The 8,543-nt window shown below is 39.7% G+C and overlaps 1 protein-coding gene across 2 annotated transcripts in view; it reads right to left on the minus strand.

The window, feature by feature from the left end:
* Positions 1–6,464, minus strand: part of PRPF39 (pre-mRNA processing factor 39) — a 31,836-nt gene extending 25,372 nt beyond the window's left edge. The window contains exon 1 of one of the 2 annotated variants that reach the window (XM_003901745.2): positions 6,319–6,464. The gene's annotated coding sequence lies outside the window, so the exon portion shown is untranslated. The remainder of the gene's footprint in view (positions 1–6,318) is intronic. The other variant, XM_009211471.4, reaches the window with a different exon arrangement.
* Positions 6,465–8,543: the final 2,079 nt, after the last annotated feature.

Here is an 8,543-nt window from a genome sequence, read left to right on the forward strand (position 1 = left end):
TCAAAAAAATGTCAATGCCTGATGGATTTCCAGCACTATATTACATTCCTTGTAGTGACGTGTAAGTGTAAGATAAGGCCCTTACTCACTAAGGTCTATTAACCAGGTAGAGAAAGAGCTAACACACAACACACACACACACACACACACACATTTGGAGATAAACTCTCAAATGAAACAAAGTGAAAGATTAGAAAAAAAATCATTTGAAAACGATAGCAATCTATAGATGAAAACCTCCGTGAAATATAATTAACTTTGAAAAATCATGGAATAATAGAAAAAGAATGGCAAAATATTCCAGAATGTGGAACAACCCATTAAACAACTCTCTAGACAGTAGGCAAGGTAGAAATCCTAGACAGTAGACAAGGTAGAAATGATGACTGAAAAGATAAGAGACAGAATGACCAGAATGAAGAGGTTGGTATTGAGAAGTAGAAGGATAAAAGCAGAGTAAGTAGCTTGGAGCCATACTATGGACACAAGAATTTGAGAAGAAATTACACAAAAAGCAAATCTAGCCAATGCATAATAAAAGAGAATCCAAAGTATTAGACTATCAGAAAAAATACGTTCCCTTCTAGTTGAATGAATGATTAATGTCATCAACTTTTCCAAGTTTAATCACTTCAGACCCTAGGAAAAGGCAAAGTAACTTGTAAATTTATTTTGCTCTTTTTCCCCCTTCCTTTAAAGAAAAAGATACGTTTGAAGATTAATTTTCCAAATGCAAATTAGTCACCAATTTTTGGTTTTATATTTCGGAGCTCAGTTTAAAAACAAAATACAGAAAAGACTGTAGGCTGATACCTTCTGAGTCATTAACTAGCTACCCTAATTTCATACTTAAGTGAGACATAAGGGTTTCTTCTGGAATCAGCAAATTTACCACACCCCTGCATCTTCACAGCCTGTCAATTACTCCACACCCTGCAATCACAGTGTTGTAAAAAGATTTAAGAACATCAACCTTATGCTTATAGAGATCATTTTGATGATTACTTCATAAATCACAGAGCCAAAAGAATACACTAAAGTTATTTTTTAATGAGTTACTCCAACATATTATTTACATGTCAGTTATTACCAGTTTATTCTTAAAAACAACCAGTAACTTTCAACTAGCAACATAAAATGGGAAAGGGTACAGAATAGCTATCAAAAGAAATAAATAAAATGGACCAGGTGTAGTGGCTCCTATCTGTAATCTCAGCACTTTGGGAGGCCAAGCAGGCAGATCACCCATAAGTTCCAGACCAGCCTAGGCAACATGGTAAAAACCATTCTCTACAAAAAATCCAAAAATTAGCTGGAGGCTGAAATAGGAGGATTGCTTGAGCCTGGGGAGTCAAGGCTGAAGTGAGTTGTGATTGTGCCACTGCACTCCAGCCTGGGTGACAGAGCCAGACCCTGCCTCAAAAAAAAGAAAGAAAGAAATCAAGTGTGATACTGACATAAAAACAGCCAAATAGACCAGTGGAATAGAGAACCCATAAATAAACTCCCTTGTCAAATGGCTCTCAACAAAGTGCTAAGACTGCTCAATAAGGAAGGGATCGTCCCTTCAAATGCTGCTTGGAAAACTGGATATCCAAGTGCAGAAGAATGAAGTCGGACCCTCGTCTTATACCACATGTAAAAATTAACTTCAAATGGAGTAAAGACCTAAATGTCAAACCTAAAGCTATAAAACTCCTAGAAGTAAACGGAGGGAGAAGCTTAATGATACTGGATATGGCAGTGAACTCTTGGATAATGCCAAAAGCACAGGCAAACAAAAGCAAAAACAGACAAATAGGGCTACATCAAATTTAAAAGCTTTTGTGCATCAAAGGACACAATCAGTGGAGTGAAAAGGCAACCTAGAGAATGGGAGAAAATATTTGCATATCGTATCTCTAATAAGGGGCTAAGTAATCATTTCTCCACTGTAACAGTAATTTTCAAACTGTAGACTGCTTCAAACCAGTTTCTTGAACCTTTCTTCAGACGGAAAATAGAATAGAAAAAAAAATTTAGCACAGTGCTTTGCATAGTAAGAGCATATTGTTTTATGACACTTTAAATGTAATACACATACATGTGTAATTCAACTACTGTATATTGAGTTGACTGGCACACACAGACACTCATTATTTCTGAAGAATCAATGAAAGCATGTCATCTGCACTGCTATAACTTCAATTACTAGTTATTAATGATAATACGAGATGCTATTTATTGAGCAAATATTTTGTTAAATCCTACTTTCCTTTTTAAGGATGACAAAACCAAAATGCATTAAGGTTAAATAACTTGTCTAAATGTATACGAATCATAAGAAATAGAGCCAAGATTCAACCTCATCCTAACACCAAAACTCTTGCCTCTTCTCTATTAACTCGTACAGCTCAGACATTCTATTTCTGTTGAGTTTTGCTTTCTGTTTTTTCCAATTCCGCTCCTTTCAGCTTAGGAATCTTAGTATATGAAGTTTCTTCTACCTGAATGCCTCATCCCTTTACCCAACACCACACTCTGACTCAGTGCCTTCAAACTAACTAAAGCCTAATCCTCTGGGCATAGTTTGCTTTTTAATTTTTTTTTAAACAATTGCTCAGAGAGTAGTTGTTTTCATAATTAATCCAAAATTGTCTAAGAAATGCCAAAATCATAGTGGGCAAAGTTTAACACCACTTCCTGAAAAGTGTTCTCGTATCTCCCAAATAAGTTAGGCTGCCCCCAATCATGCCCTGACAGCATTCTTTTTCTCCATAGCACATAACACGTTTGTGATACTTGTTCAATGTGTATGTTCTCTACCAGATTACACATTTCTTGACAGTAAGGACCAGATCTACCAATACACACGGATACAGTACACCTGGAGGCCTAGTATACACTCAATTCATTGAACAATAAACAAGTAACATTAGTCTTCAGTCACCCATACTAAAACCCAGTATATTGCTTTCATGACCAAATGGGAAGTGATAAGTGCTTGGGCTTTAGAGGCCAAAAGAACAGACTTCTGGCTACTCATTAGGGAACTCTGAGCCAATTACTTAACCTCTGTAAGCCTCATTCACAAAATAATCAAACATAACTTGGTATAAAAATGAACGATCCCCTACCCCACAATGTATACAATTATGATCTGTCAATCAAAAATAATAATACACTCTGGGCCACGTGTGCAGTGGCTCACACCTGTAATCCCAGCACTTTGGGAAGTCGAGGTGAGAGGACTACTTGAGTCCAGGAGTTCAAGACCAGTCTGGGCAACGCAGGGAAACGCCGTCTCTACAAAAAAATTTAAAAACTAGCTGGATGTGGTGGCACGTGCCTGTAGTCCCAGCAACTTGGGAAGCTGAGGCAGGAGGATCACCTGAGCCCTCGGAGGTGGAGGTTGCAGTGAGCTGACCATGCACTTCAACCTGGGTGACAGAGTGGGATAATACACCTTAAAAAAATTAACTGTCTTCTTCTTTCCATTCACACTACTAGTGTTATAATTTAAGTATTTATTTTCTCCCCTCTGGATCAATGTTTTTCAAACTGCAGATTGCTTCAAACCAGCTTCTCATTTTGTAAATGTAGAAAAATATATATGCCAGAGTGCATGCACACCTTAAGGGCATAATGTTGAAGTACACACAAGTGAACTGTTTATTGAGTTAGTGATGTCCATATACATCTTATTGTGGGCTGCAGGAAAAAAAAAAAATTGAGAAACACTGCTGCACTACTGCAAACTAATATTACTAGAATATTAAATTCCCTGATCACAGCTCAACAGGAGTAAAAGGAAAAAAAAATTAAATGACAATGAGGCCTTGTCAGTTTTGTTCACTGCTGTCCCCCTAGAACCTAAAATAATACTTGCTGTGTAACAGCACAATATCTCTGAACGATCTAGTCCCAACTTAACTTTCCAAAAATATTAATCTTACAATACTCCTCCTCATTGCCATTCCCAGAGCCCCTTAGATTCTTCCTTTCTGAGCCTTGACACAAGCTGTTCCCTCAGACTAATAAAAGTCTTCCCTTTTTCAACTCACCAAACCAGTCGATTCCTTTTCACTGTATTATATTATTATATATTTATTATTATTTTTACAATTTATTATAAAATCATATGATAGGCACAAAGGACACGAGTATAAAATGAAACATAACATAAAGAGAATATGCAATATATAAAAAAATACATTTATCATACCTTTCACTTTTAGTATAGTTATGACATACATTAAATATTTCAGTGACAATTATGCAATCTTAAAATTTAAAAGGTCTTTTGGAGGATGACTTCAATTACCAACACTTAATTAAAAATGGGACATTTGGGCCGAGCATGGTGGCTCACGCCTGTAATCCCAGCACTTTGGGAGGCCGAGGCAGGCGGATCACCTGAAGTCAGGAGTTCCAGACGAGCCTGGCTAACATGGTGAAACCCCATTTCTACTAAAACTATAAAAAATTAAACGGGCGTGGTGGCGCGCATCTGTAATCGCAGCCTGAGGCAGGAGAATCACCTGAACCCAGGAGGCGGAGGTGGCAGTGAGCCAATCACGCCATTGTGCTCCAGCTTGGGCAACAAGAGTGAAACGCTGTCTTTTGACCTAATACCTTATTTTTTTTATTCTCTGTATGCTTCTTATTCCTGTAGAGGTACTTAAAAATTATACCATTGACTATTCTTTTTCATAAACAGAGCAATACATAAAAATCCGAAGTCATCACTAAAGACTGAAGGGAGTTTTGGGTAGAGCAAAACAAGTAGCTTTGCAATACACAAATCTCATCCACAAATAAGGGAATCTGGAGATGTGGGATGTAAGCAGAAAAGAGACTATCATAACCACTGGTTTTGGCAGCTGTTTTCAGGGGCTAAGTAGTCATAGGCTGACTTTTTAAGGTCTCGACATATTAAACACTGTGTTCTAGAAACTAGATTTTGTATATGCATTTACATAAATGTCTACACCATCTTCGGCTTTTTGGAAAACGTACCATTTGGCTGGAACTATACTACTTTCTTCCTCTTTTGGCTATTTTTAAATTCTTTTAAAGTCCTATCTTCCATGAAGATTTGTTAAAACATACCACGAAAACAGCACATACAATTTTTATCATTTGACTTTTAAACATCTTCTTATTCAAGATACACAAGTAAAAATACTGAGACTTTAAACAAATAGTGACTCATAACCACCTATTAGCCATCTATGCTCAACTCCTACCTCAGAGTTCACAATCTAAATACTAGTCTTCTTTAACAGAACTCCCTTCCATCACTTTATCCCTGCTAGACAGTGAACAGTGGAAAGTTCCAACTTTTGCAACTCCAGAATGAGGTTATAAATCTAGAGGGAGGAGGAAAACCTGACAGTAAACGCTTGTTCTTTTCACTCCATTCAAGCTCCCATAGAGCCTAAAACACTTAAGTTCCAACACGAGTTTCCTACTTCCCTGTCCGAAATTTGATTTCTCAAGCCTCACGCTTTCCAGCTGTAGCAAAGTTTATTTCTGAACAGATTAAATCAGTTGGTAAATAATCTGAAGTCCTCAAACAGAAGGCCATATGAATATCAAACGAAAAAAATAATATTTGAATCGGCATAAATTTACATGGTATTATGGCATCATCACTAATACACTGAGCAGTATTATTTATTAACTTCAAGAATTAATTAACTTAAAGATGTGATTTTGGAGAAAAACACCAGTGGTGGTCTCTGATTACCAAAGTTAAATATTCTTAAGCAGATTCCCTGAAAAAATCCTACCAGCATATCTGATGTCTGTTTTCTCTGTTCTAAAGTATCCTGCCAAAAGCTTTGGGTGCCGTGACTTAGGGTCGCAAAAGTGTTGCTTATGTAGTTAGAAGGCAGAACGTGCCCTACAAGGCGCTCACATGCCTTAGTAATAGAACGTATATTATCTTCCCAATCCTCTGGCGGCTGCGAATGTGCTCCTTCCACTTCCAGCCATCCCCGCTGTGTTCCAGCTCCGGAGGAAGCAAGGGCTTTAGAATTACCCGCAAATATCTTCCTAAATCCAGGCGAAGGAGGCCCACACTTCCCCACCCTACCTAATGCAGCCCTCAAGTGAAACGTTTGGTCTAAGAAAAAAAATACCTTGCACCGCTCCACCCAACAGGTGGGAAGGAGAAAGGAATGGACAACTGGCCGCTGAGTCCGAGCCAGGCCTCAAACAGGGCGGGAGAGGGAGGCCGCGGCCACAGCGCGGCCTGAAACCGGGCAGGCCCTTTTCAGTCCCAAGTACCACCCTCCGCCCCCAGCTAATTTCAAGGAACCCGCCCCAGCAGACCTTATAATGGATGCTACTCGATGCCATGAGCCGAAGACTGTGACGACCTAGCCGAAGATGGCACTTCACCGCCTCCGTCCCCACAGCCACCACAGCAGCCGCCACCCGCGCCACGGTCGCCTGGTCCAGGGCACGATGCGCATGCGTCGGTGTCTCGGGAGGCGAAAAAGTCACGTGGGTTCGCAGCGCGCAGGCCTGGCCCTCCCAGGGATCCTGGCTGCCCCTGCGGCCCCAGCCCCGCCCACGCATCCCCGCCCCATCGCCAGCGAGGGCGGGGACCGCTGCTCCTACCTGCTTTTCCCTCCATAGAGACTTCTTCCCAAAGGAAAGGAGGGTGTTTAGGGCCTTTCACTCGCCTGATCTTAAACACAGCGCCGTGACCCCTCCCCTCCAAAAACGGTAAAATGTCATTTTGGGGGTCAAATCTAAGGCTTTCCCAACAATTGTTCAAGCTTTCACACTAAAACATTTACCTAAAAACGGACAGAAATTCAGCCTTAAACCCACAAATCTCACGATGCTATGGACCTTGGGCTCACTCAGGTTTCCTGAAAACTAAACAATCGTGGACTTAGGGGTTTGGAGAACGGGCTATTGTTAAAGAAAAAAGTATTTAGTGACACTTGTTAAAGCACAAAAAGGAGGACTTTATTCAGGACCATCGCAATAGGTATGGGGACCACTGACTGCAACGGAGACTCGCAGTGGGGAAAGAGATATTGGGCTCAACTCCCCATACAGCATGGGCAAGTGGAGATTTATAACCAAGGAGCAGACGTAAGTGAATGGAAAATTACTAAGAGGAAACATCAGGGTAAGGGGGATTTTGGCTAAACCCACCTAATAGGATTTTTGCTGAAGACAGGCCAAGATGATGAGGCATCACCTGGGAGATGTTGGAGACTGAAGAACCTGATCAGATAATGAGGATGATCAGCTATCAAGGATAGGGGTTTATTGCTAATCTGACTTAGCAAAGTTCTTTGCTTAAACTGGATTTTACAAAGAAAGTGTACAGAAGAGCCTAGCAGAAGATTCAGAAACCTGACTAAAGTTGGCCAAGCAAAAAAAAAAAATATATATATATATATATATATATGTGTGTGTGTGTGTGTGTGTGTGTATATATATATATATATATATATATATATAAAGGGATACGTTATCCTCTGGACAAATTGAGGAGGACGGTGCGTTGACAATCTTAGCAGTCCTCTTCAGTTGTACCGCCATCTCCACTTTAACAAAAAACAAACTTCTTTCCAATCTGGCCTCTCTCCCTTTAAGATTCTGTTACAATTGTGCCCCTGCATTCACCCATCACTTACCATTTAATCTCTTGTTCAAGGTGCAGTATTATTACTACTGGGCTCCAAGTTCCTCATCTGGAATCTGTCGCCTCTGCAAATAATTATTTACAAGATGATGTTTCTTGTTACAACGCTGGTTAATCATAAATCCTCTCACCAGCACCTTTACTTCCAAATACCAAATTAGATCTTTTTTTTCTACCTTTTACTTGCATCACACTGCACCTAGTAGTACCAAGTAGTAGCTTTCCTTTTGCATTTGCCTCTTCTACTCTCCAAGCTACCTTTTTTTGGATTCTCTTACAGTGTGGCCATGTTTTTGTTTTTGTTTTTGTTTTTTTTTAACAGGTTTAAACAGCAGCTTTTAAATGTTTACTATGGGAAGAATAGTCAAGGGAGTGGTGCGTTGGGAAGACAGACCAGAGTTTGCTGCTGGCACTGTTACACAGTGACTGTTTGGCATGACCTTCACTCCTTTTCTTTGGTCTTTCTAAAGTGGCCTCAACTTCTTTATCAGTAAATAAGATTATCTCTGAGATGTCATTCACTCAAATAGCCATTTTGTAAAAATCTACTTGCATCTTCAACTTTATTCACTGTGGTTTCATTGTTTTCCTTTATCTAGTTTTTACATTCTACCTTTCAAGCCAGTGCTATTGCTCTCACTCCCCTGCCTAAAAACCTCCACTGGTTTTCTCCTCCACGTTTTTGTTTGTTTGTTTGTTTGTTTTAAAGAAATCCTAAACTTTTAGAATGGAAAATAGTGTTTTCATAATCATGCCAGGCTTCTCACTATTTCTGCCTCCCGGTAACTCCACAGAACCTACTGTTCCCACAGCCCTTTTATGTGTCAAAACCTTTAAGTGGGGTCTTCTCTTTAGCTGAAATGTGATCCCCACTGCTAGAAACATACAT

The sequence above is a fragment of the Papio anubis genome, chromosome 7 (assembly GCF_008728515.1).
Source record: "Papio anubis isolate 15944 chromosome 7, Panubis1.0, whole genome shotgun sequence".
NCBI classification, from domain to species: domain Eukaryota; kingdom Metazoa; phylum Chordata; class Mammalia; order Primates; family Cercopithecidae; genus Papio; species Papio anubis.